The following is a 12,129-nucleotide window of genomic DNA, read 5'->3' on the forward strand; positions in this document are numbered from 1 at the left end:
TCCTCTGCCGCTAGTGGACAGGAGGCCCCGCCACAGGAACAATAGGCCAGCAGCACCGCACTCCCTGCAGAAGGAGAACTAACCCGCAAACAGTCCCTGTGATCCAGTCAGAAGCCAGAGATTATTACCAAGACCCCCACCAGGAAATAAGACTCTCCTGATTCTCACCCTTGGGTCCCACCCAGTCACCCTGTCCACCTTGAACTGCCATTACTCCACTTCCCATGCCCCCTTGGACAATGCACTTGTGATACAAATAGACTGGACTCTATCCTGGACATTCCTCCACCATCACCCCAGCCCATTGCACCCCCCTCTACTTATTAACACTTAAATAAACACCATTTGAATAAATATAAGTATGGAGTCTGTCAAATGATTAAAATATGTATTTGTTTAACAACCTTTAAACACTGCAATACAACTGTACAGTAATGTATACATAGGAATGACCTGTAGTTGGATGCAGTGAACACACCAGGAGTGATAGTGGGGCACAAATATCTGCAAATAGAGATGCCAAAGCGTACAGTCAGTGGCCATAGAAGTGGGAAAATAAACCTGCCAGTGACAATGTCAAACACAAAACTGTCAATGTAAAGTGAAATTACAGTGTCTTACCTGTGTGTCATTGGACGTATTGTTGTATTATAGCACTTCTGTTGTTCTCAACCTCTGCCTCCTCATCTTCTGTGTCCACAGGGTCCACTGCTGCCACACGCCCATCTCCAGCCTCATCCTCCTGCAGAAAAGGCACCTGGCGACGTATGGCAAGGTTGTGCAACATACAGCATGCCAAGATGATCTGGCACACCTTCTTGGGTGAGTAGTACAGGGATCCACCTGTTACATGGAGGCAATGAAACCTGCCCTTCAGGAGTCAGAGTGTCCTTTCAATTATTCCTCTTGTTAGCCCATGTGCCTCATTGTAACGTCCCTCGGCCCTTTTTCGTGGGATTCCTCACAGGGGTTAGTAGCCATGAGAGTTTAGGGTAACCAGAGTCACCTGCAAATATCTAGGGACAAACAACTGTTAGACACACACTATCCCTTAGGGCCCACACCATACCCATACACCAACACCTACTGGGTGGGAACCAGGGCTCACCTACTAGCCACTCCCGGTGCCTCTGGAGTTGAGCCATCACATATGGTATGCTGCTATTCCTCAGGATAAATGCATCATGCACAGTCCCAGGATACTTTGCATTGATATGGGAGATGTACTGGTCCGCCAGGCACACTATCTGCACATTTATAGAGTGCAAGCTCTTTCGATTTCTGAACACCTGTTCATTTCTCCGGGGGGGGACACAAATGCTATATGTGTACCATCTATTGCCCCAATTATGTTGGGGATATGTCCTATTCCATAGAAGTCAGCTTTCACTGTGGCCAAATCCTCCACCTGGGGGAAAACGATGTAGCTGTGCATGTGTTTAATCAGGGCAGACAACACTCTGGTCAGCACTATTGAGAAGATTGGTTGAGACATTCCTGACACCTCCTCTGCCGCTAGTGGACAGGAGGCCCCGCCACAGGAACAATAGGCCAGCAGCACCCCACTCCCTGCAGAAGGAGAACTAACCCGCAAACGGTCCCTGTGATCCAGGCAGAAGCCAGAGATTATTACCAAGACCCCCACCAGGAAATAAGACTCTCCTGATTGTCACCCTTGTGTCCCACCCAGTCACCATGTCCACCTTCAACTGCCATTGCCCCACTTCCCATGCCCCCTTGGACAATGCACTTGTGATACAAATAGACTGGACTCTATCCTGGACATTCCTCCACCATCATCCTAGCCCTTTGCACCCCCCCTCTACTTATTAACACTTAAATAAACACCATTTGAATAAATATAAGTATGGAGTCTGTCAAATGATTGAAATATGTATTTGTTTAACAACCTTTAAACACTGCAATACAACTGTACAGTAATGTATACATAGGAATGACCTGTAGTTGGATGTAGTCAACACAACAGGAGTGATAGTGGGACACAAATATCTGCAAATAAAGATGCCAAAGCGTACAGTCAGTGGCCGTAGAAGTGGGAAAATAAACCTGCCAGTGACAATGTCAAACACAAAACTGTCAATGTAAAGTGAAATTACAGTGTCTTACCTGTGTGTCATTGGAAGTATTGTTGTATTATAGCACTTCTGTTGTTCTCAACCTCTGCCTCCTCATCTTCTGTGTCCAAAGGGTCCACTGCTGCCACACGCCCATCTCCAGCCTCATCCTCCTGCAGAAAAGGCACCTGGCGACGTAAGGCAAGGTTGTGCAACATACAGCATGCCAAGATGATCTGGCACACCTTCTTGGGTGAGTAGTACAGGGATCCACCTGTTAGATGGAGGCAATGAAACCTGGCCTTCAGGAGTCCGAGTGTCCTTTCAATTATTCTTCTTGTTTGCCCATGTGCCTCATTGTAACGTCCCTCTGTCCTTGTCCTGGGATTCCTCACAGGGGTTAGTAGCCATGAGAGGTTGGGGTAACCAGAGTGACCTGCAAATATGGAGGGACAACTGTTAGACACACACTAACCCTTAGGGCCCACACCATACCCATACACCAACACCTACTGGGTGGGAACAGGGTCTCACCTATTAGCCACTCCCGGTGCCTCTGGAGTTGAGCCATCACATATGGCATGCTGCTATTCCTCAGGATAAATGCATCATGCACAGTCCCAGGATACTTTGCATTGACATGGGAGATGTGCTGGTCCGCCAGGCACATTACTGCACATTTATAGAGAGCAAGCTCTTTCGATTTCTGAACACCTGTTCATTTCTCCGGGGGGGACACAAATGCTATATGTGTACCATCTATTGCCCCAATTATGTTGGGGATATGTCCTATTGCATAGAGGTCAGCTTTCACTGTGGCCAAATCCTCCACCTGGGGGGAAACGATGTAGCTGTGCATGTGTTTAATCAGGGCAGACAACACTCTGGTCAGCACTATTGAGAAAATTGGTTGAGACATTCCTGCCACCTCCTCTGCCGCTAGTGGACAGGAAGCCCCGCCACAGGAACAACAGGCAGGCAGCACCCCACCCCCTGCAGAAGGAGAACTAACCCGCAAACGGTCCCTGTGATCCAGGCAGAAGCCAGAGATTTTTACCAAGACCCCACCAGGAAATTAGACTCTCCTGATTGTCACCCTTGTGTCCCACTCAGACACCCTGTCCACCTTGAACTGCCATTGCTCCACTTCCCATGCCCCCTTGGACAATGCACTTGTGATACAAATAGACTGGACTCTATCCTGGACATTCCTCCACCATCACCCCAGCCCATTGCACCCCCCTCTACTTATTAACACTTAAATAAACACCATTTGAATAAATATAAGTATTGAGTCTGTCAAATGATTGAAATATGTATTTGTTTAACAACCTTTAAACACTGCAATACAACTGTACAGTAATGTATACATAGGAATGACCTGTAGTTGGAAGCAGTCAACACACCAGGAGTGATAGTGGGGCACAAATATCTGCAAATAGAGATGCCAAAGCGTACAGTCAGTGGCCACAGAAGTGGGAAAATAAACCTGGCAGTGACAATGTTAAACACAAAACTGTCAATGTAAAGTGAAATTACAGTGTCTTACCTGTGTGTCATTGGAAGTATTGTTGTATTATAGCACTTCTGTTGTTCTCAACCTCTGCCTCCTCATCTTCTGTGTCCACAGGGTCCACTGCTGCCACACGCCCATCTCCAGCCTCATCCTCCTGCAGAAAAGGCACATGGCGACGTAAGGCAACGTTGTGCAACATACAGCATGCCAAGATGATCTGGCACACCTTCTTGGGTGAGTAGTACAGGGATCCACCTGTTAGATGGAGGCAATGAAACCTGCCCTTCAGGAGTCCGAGTGTCCTTTCAATTATTCTTCTTGTTCGCCCATGTGCCTCATTGTAACGTCCCTCTGCCCTTGTCCTGGGATTCCTCACAGGGGTTAGTAGCCATGAGAGGTTGGGGTAACCAGGGTCACCTGCAAATATCGAGGGACAACTGTTAGACACACACTAACCCTTAGGGCCCACACCATACCCATACACCAACACCTACTGGGTGGGAACCAGGGCTCACCTACTAGCCACTCCCGGTGCCTCTGGAGTTGAGCCATCACATATGGTATGCTGCTATTCCTCAGGATAAATGCATCATGCACAGTCCCAGGATACTTTGCATTGACATGGGATATGTACTGGTCCGCCAGGCACACTATCTGCACATTTAGAGAGTGCAAGCTCTTTCGATTTCTGAACACCTGTTCATTTCTCCGGGGGGGGGACACAAATGCTATATGTGTACCATCTATTGCCCCAATTATGTTGGGGATATGTCCTATTCCATAGAAGTCAGCTTTCACTGTGGCCAAATCCTCCACCTGGGGGAAAATGATGTAGCTGTGCATGTGTTTAATCAGGGCAGACAACACTCTGGTCAGCACTATTGAGAAGATTGGTTGAGACATTCCTGCCGCCTCCTCTGCCGCTAGTGGACAGGAGGCCCCGCCACAGGAACAATAGGCCAGCAGCACCCCACTCCCTGCAGAAGGAGAACTAACCCGCAAACGGTCCCTGTGATCCAGTCAGAAGCCAGAGATTATTACCAAGACCCCCACCAGGAAATAAGACTCTCCTGATTCTCACCCTTGGGTCCCACCCAGTCACCCTGTCCACCTTGAACTGCCATTACTCCACTTCCCATGCCCCCTTGGACAATGCACTTGTGATACAAATAGACTGGACTCTATCCTGGACATTCCTCCACCATCACCCCAGCCCATTGCACCCCCCTCTACTTATTAACACTTAAATAAACACCATTTGAATAAATATAAGTATGGAGTCTGTCAAATGATTGAAATATGTATTTGTTTAACAACCTTTAAACACTGCAATACAACTGTACAGTAATGTATACATAGGAATGACCTGTAGTTGGATGCAGTGAACACACCAGGAGTGATAGTGGGGCACAAATATCTGCAAATAGAGATGCCAAACCGTACAGTCAGTGGCCATAGAAGTGGGAAAATAAACCTGCCAGTGACAATGTCAAACACAAACTGTCAATGTAAAGTGAAATTACAGTGTCTTACCTGTGTGTCATTGGACGTATTGTTGTATTATAGCACTTCTGTTGTTCTCAACCTCTGCCTCCTCATCTTCTGTGTCCACAGGGTCCACTGCTGCCACACGCCCATCTCCAGCCTCATCCTCCTGCAGAAAAGGCACCTGGTGACGTATGGCAAGGTTGTGCAACATACAGCATGCCAAATGATCTGGCACACCTTCTTGGGTGAGTAGTACAGGGATCCACCTGTTAGATGGAGGCAATGAAACCTGCCCTTCAGGAGTCCGAGTGTCCTTTCAATTATTCCTCTTGTTCGCCTATGTGCCTCATTGTAACGTCCCTCTGCCCTTGTCCTGGGATTCCTCATAGGGTTTAGTAGCCATGAGAGGTTAGGGTAACCAGAGTCACCTGCAAATATCTAGGGACAACTGTTAGACACACACTAACCCTTAGGGCCCACACCATACCCATACACCAACACCTACTGGGTGGGAACCAGGGCTCACCTACTAGCCACTCCCGGTGCCTCTGGAGTTGAGCCATCACATATGGTATGCTGCTATTCCTCAGGATAAATGCATCATGCACAGTCCCAGGATACTTTGCATTGACATGGGAGATGTACTGGTCCGCCAGGCACACTATCTGCACACTTATAGAGTGCAAGCTCTTTCGATTTCTGAACACCTGTTCATTTCTCGGGGGGGGGGGACACAAATGCTATATGTGTACCATCTATTGCCCCAATTATGTTGGGGATATGTCCTATTCCATAGAAGTCAGCTTTCACTGTGGCCAAATCCTCCACCTGGGGGAAAACGATGTAGCTGTGCATGTGTTTAATCAGGGCAGACAACACTCTGGTCAGCACTATTGAGAAGATTGGTTGAGACATTCCTGACACCTCCTCTGCCGCTAGTGGACAGGAGGCCCCACCACAGGAACATCAGGCCAGCAGCACCCCACTCCCTGCAGAAGGAGAACTAACCCACAAACGGTCCCTGTGATCCAGGCAGAAGCCAGAGATTATTACCAAGACCCCCACCAGGAAATAAGACTCTCCTGATTGTCACCCTTGTGTCGCACCCAGTCACCCTGTCCACCTTGAACTGCCATTGCCCCACTTCCCATGCCCCCTTGGACAATGCACTTGTGATACAAATAGACTGGACTCTATCCTGGACATTCCTCCACCATCACCCTAGCCCATTGCACCCTCCCTCTACTTATTAACACTTAAATAAACACCATTTGAGTAAATATAAGTATTGAGTCTGTCAAATGATTGAAATATGTATTTTTTTAACAACCTTTAAACACTGCAATACAACTGTACAGTAATGTATACATAGGAATGACCTGTAGTTGGATGCAGTCAACACACCAGGAGTGATAGTGGGGCACAAATATCTGCAAATAGAGAGGCCGAAGCTTACAGTAAGTGGCCATAGAAGTGGGAAAATAAACCTGCCAGTGACAATGTCAAACACAAAACTGTCAATGTAAAGTGAAATTAGAGTGTCTTACCTGTGTGTCATTGGAAGTATTGTTGTATTACAGCACTTCTGTTGTTCTCAACCTCTGCCTCCTCATCTTCTGTGTCCACAGGGTCCACTGCTGCCACACTCCCATCTCCAGCCTCATCCTCCTGCAGAAAAGGCACCTGGCGACGTAAGGCAAGGTTGTGCAACATACAGCATGCCAAGATGATCTGGCACACCTTCTTGGGTGAGTAGTACAGGGATCCACCTGTTAGATGGAGGCAATGAAACCTGCCCTTCAGGAGTCCGAGTGTCCTTTCAATTATTCTTCTTGTTCGCCCATGTGCCTCATTGTAACGTCCCTCTGCCCTTGTCCTGAGATTCCTCACAGGGGTTAGTAGCCATGAAAGGTTGGGGTAACCAGAGTCACCTGCAAATATCGAGGGACAACTGTTAGACACACACTAACCCTTAGGGCCCACACCATACCCATACACCAACACCTACTGGGTGGGAACCAGGGCTAACCTATTAGCCACTCCCGGTGCCTCTGGAGTTGAGCCATCACATATGGTATGCTGCTATTCCTCAGGATAAATGCATCATGCACTGTCCCAGGATACTTTGCATTGACATAGGAGATGTACTGGTCCGCCAGGTACACTATGTGCACATTTATAGAGTGCAAGCTCTTTCGATTTCTGAACACCTGTTCATTTCTCTGGGGGGGACACAAATGCTATATGTGTTCCATCTATTGCCCCAATTATGTTGGGGATATGTCCTATTCCATAGAAGTCAGCTTTCACTGTGGCCAAATCCTCCACCTGGAGGAAAACGATGTAGCTGTGCATGTGCTTAATCAGGGCAGACAACACTCTGGTCAGCACTATTGAGAAGATTGGTTGAGACATTCCTGCCACCTCCTCTGCCGCTAGTGGACAGGAGGCCCGCCACAGGAACAACAGGCCAGCAGCACCCCACCCCCTGCAGAAGGAGAACTAACCCGCAAACGGTCCCTGTGATGCAGGCAGAAGCCAGAGATTATTACCAAGACCCCCACCAGGAAATAAGACTCTCCTGATTGTCACCCTTGTGTCCCATCCAGTCACCCTGTCCACCTTGAACTGCCATTACTCCACTTCCCATGCCCCCTTGGACAATGCACTTGTGATACAAATAGACTGGACTCTATCCTGGACATTCCTCCACCATCACCCCAGCCTATTGCACCCCCCCTCTACTTATTAACACTTAAATAAACACCATTTGAATAAATATAAGTATGGAGTCTGTCAAATGATTGAAATATGTATTTGTTTAACAACCTTTAAACACTGCAATACAACTGTACAGTAATGTATACATAGGAATGACCTGTAGTTGGATGCAGTCAACACACCAGGAGTGATAGTGGGGCACAAATATCTGCAAATAGAGATGCCAAAGCGTACAGTCAGTGGCCATAGAAGTGGGAAAATAAACCTGCCAGTGACCATGTCAAACACAAAACTGTCAATGTAAAGTGAAATTACAGTGTCTTACCTGTGAGTCATTGGAAGTATTGTTGTATTATAGCACTTCTGTTGTTCTCAACCTCTGCCTCCTCATCTTCTGTGTCCACAGGGTCCACTGCTGCCACACGCCCATCTCCAGCCTCATCCTCCTGCAGAAAAGGCACCTGGCGACGTAAGGCAAGGTTGTGCAACATACAGCATGCCAAGATGATCTGGCACACCTTCTTGGGTGAGTAGTACAGGGATCCACCTGTTAGATGGAGGCAATGAAACCTGCCCTTCAGGAGTCCGAGTGTCCATTCAATTATTCCTCTTGTTTGCCCATGTGCTTCATTGTAACGTCCCTCTGCCCTTGTCCTGGGATTCCTCACAGGCTTTAGTAGCCATGAGAGGTTGGGGTAACCAGAGTCACCTGCAAATATCGAGGGACAACTGTTAGACACACACTAACCCTTAGGGCCCACACCATATCCATACACCAACACCTACTGGGTGGGAACCAAATCTAACCTACTAGCCACTCCCGGTGCCTCTGGAGTTGAGCCATCACATATGGTATGCTGCTATTCCTCAGGATAAATGCATCATGCACAGTCCCAGGATACTTTGCATTGACATGGGAGATGTACTGGTCCGCCAGGCACACTATCTGCACATTTATAGAGTGCAAGCTCTTTCGATTTCTGAACACCTGTTCATTTCTCCGGGGGGACGGGACACAAATGCTATATGTGTACCATCTATTGCCCCAATTATGTTGGGGATATGTCCTATTCCATAGAAGTCAGCTTTCACTGTGGCCAAATCCTCCAACTGGGGGAAAACGATGTAGCTGTGCATGTGTTTAATCAGGGCAGACAACACTCTGGTCAGCACTATTGAGAAGATTGGTTGAGACATTCCTGACACCTCCTCGGCCGCTAGTGGACAGGAGGCCCCGCCACAGGAACAATAGCCCAGCAGCACCCCACCCCCTGCAGAAGGAGAACTAACCCGCAAACTGTCCCTGTGATCCAGGCAGATGCCAGAGATTATTACCAAGATCCCCACCAGGAAATAAGACTCTCCTGATTGTCACCCTTGTGTCCCACCCAGTCACCCTGTCCACCTTCAACTGCCATTGCTCCACTTCCCATGCCCCCTTAGACAATTCACTTGTGATACAAATAGACTGGACTCTATCCTGGACATTCCTCCACCATCACCCCAGCCCATTGCACCCCCCCTCTACTTATTAACACTTAAATAAACACCATTTGAATAAATATAAGTATGGAGTCTGTCAAATGATTGAAATATGTATTTGTTTAACAACCTTTAAACACTGCAATACAACTGTACAGTAATGTATGCATAGGAATGACCTGTAGTTGGATGCAGTCAACACAACAGGAGTGATAGTGGGACACAAATATCTGCAAATAAAGATGCCAAAGCATACAGTCAGTGGCCATAGAAGTGGGAAAATAAACCTGCCAGTGACAATGTCAAACACAAACCTGTAAATGTAAAGTGAAATTACAGTGTCTTACCTGTGTGTCATTGGAAGTATTGTTGTATTATAGCACTTCTGTTGTTCTCAACCTCTGCCTCCTCATCTTCTGTGTCCACAGGGTCCACTGCTGCCACACGCCCATCTCCAGCCTCATCCTCCTGCAGAAAAGGCACCTGGCGACGTAAGGCAAGGTTGTGCAACATACAGCATGCCAAGATGATCTGGCACACCTTCTTGGGTGATTAGTACAGGGATCCACCTGTTAGATGGAGGCAATGAAACCTGGCCTTCAGGAGTCCGAGTGTCCTTTCAATTATTCTTCTTGTTTGCCCATGTGCCTCATTGTAACGTCCCTCTGTCCTTGTCCTGGGATTCCTCACAGGGGTTAGTAGCCATGAGAGGTTGGGGTAACCAGAGTGACCTGCAAATATGGAGGGACAACTGTTAGACACACACTAACCCTTAGGGCCCACACCATACCCATACACCAACACCTACTGGGTGGGAACAGGGGCTCACCTATTAGCCACTCCCGGTGCCTCTGGAGTTGAGCCATCACATATGGCATGCTGCTATTCCTCAGGATAAATGCATCATGCACAGTCCCAGGATACTTTGCATTGACATGGGAGATGTACTGGTCCACCAGGCACATTACTGCACATTTATAGAGAGCAAGCTCTTTCGATTTCTGAACACCTGTTCATTTCTCCGGGGGGGACACAAATGCTATATGTGTACCATCTATTGCCCCAATTATGTTGGGGATATTTCCTATTGCATAGAGGTCAGCTTTCACTGTGGCCAAATCCTCCACCTGGGGGAAAACGATGTAGCTGTGCATTTGTTTAATCAGGGCAGACAACACTCTGGTCAGCACTATTGAGAAGATTGGTTGAGACATTCCTGCCACCTCCTCTGCCGCTAGTGGACAGGAGGCCCCACCACATGAACAACAGGCAGGCAGCACCCCACCCCCTGCAGAAGGAGAACTAACCCGCAAACGGTCCCTGTGATCCAGGCAGAAGCCAGAGATTTTTACCAAGACCCCCACCAGGAAATAAGACTCTCCTGATTGTCACCCTTGTGTCCCACTCAGACACCCTGTCCACCTTGAACTGCCATTGCTCCACTTCCCATGCCCCCTTGGACAATGCACTTGTGATACAAATAGACTGGACTCTATCCTGGACATTCCTCCACCATCACCCCAGCCCATTGCACCCCCCTCTACTTATTAACACTTAAATAAACACCATTTGAATAAATATAAGTATTGAGTCTGTCAAATGATTGAAATATGTATTTGTTTAACAACCTTTAAACACTGCAATACAACTGTACAGTAATGTATACATAGGAATGACCTGTAGTTGGATGCAGTCAACACACCAGGAGTGATAGTGGGACACAAATATCTGCAAATAGAGATGCCAAAGCGTACAGTCAGTGGCCATAGAAGTGGGAAAATAAACCTGGCAGTGACAATGTTAAACACAAAACTGTCAATGTAAAGTGAAATTACAGTGTCTTACCTGTGTGTCATTGGAAGTATTGTTGTATTATAGCACTTCTGTTGTTCTCAACCTCTGCCTCCTCATCTTCTGTGTCCACAGGGTCCACTGCTTCCACACGCCCATCTCCAGCCTCATCCTCCTGCAGAAAAGGCACATGGCGACGTAAGGCAAGGTTGTGCAACATACAGCATGCCAAGATGATCTGGCACACCTTATTGGGTGAGTAGTACAGGGATCCACCTGTTAGATGGAGGCAATGAAACCTGCCCTTCAGGAGTCTGAGTGTCCTTTCAATTATTCTTCTTGTTCGCCCATGTGCCTCATTGTAACGTCCCTCGGCCCTTGTCCTGGGATTCCTCACAGGGGTTAGTAGCCATGAGAGGTTGGGGTAACCAGGGTCACCTGCAAATATCGAGGGACAACTGTTAGACACACACTAACCCTTAGGGCCCACACCATACCCATACACCAACACCTACTGGGTGGGAACCAGGGCTAACCTATTAGCCACTCCTGGTGCCTCTGAAGTTGATCCATCACATATGGTATGCTGCTATTCCTCAGGATAAATGCATCATGCACTGTCCCACGATACTTTGCATTGACATAGGACATGTACTGGTCCGCCAGGTACACTATGTGCACATTTATAGAGTGCAAGCTCTTTCGATTTCTGAACACCTGTTCATTTCTCCGGGGGGGACACAAATGCTATATGTGTACCATCTATTGCCCCAATTATGTTGGGAATATGTCCTATTGCATAGAGGTCAGCTTTCACTGTGGACAAATCCTCCACCTGGGGGAAAACGATGTAGCTGTGCATGTGTTTAATCAGGGCAGACAACACTCTGGTCAGCACTATTGAGAAGATTGGTTGAGACATTCCTGACACCTCCTCTGCCACTAGTGGACAGGAGGCCCTGCCACAGGAACAACAGGCCAGCAGCACCCCACCCACTGCAGAAGGAGAACTTACCCGCAAATGGTCCCTGTGATCCAGGCAGAAGCCAGAGATTA

The sequence above is a fragment of the Pleurodeles waltl genome, chromosome 3_1 (genome assembly GCF_031143425.1).
Source record: "Pleurodeles waltl isolate 20211129_DDA chromosome 3_1, aPleWal1.hap1.20221129, whole genome shotgun sequence".
Lineage (NCBI taxonomy): Eukaryota > Metazoa > Chordata > Amphibia > Caudata > Salamandridae > Pleurodeles > Pleurodeles waltl.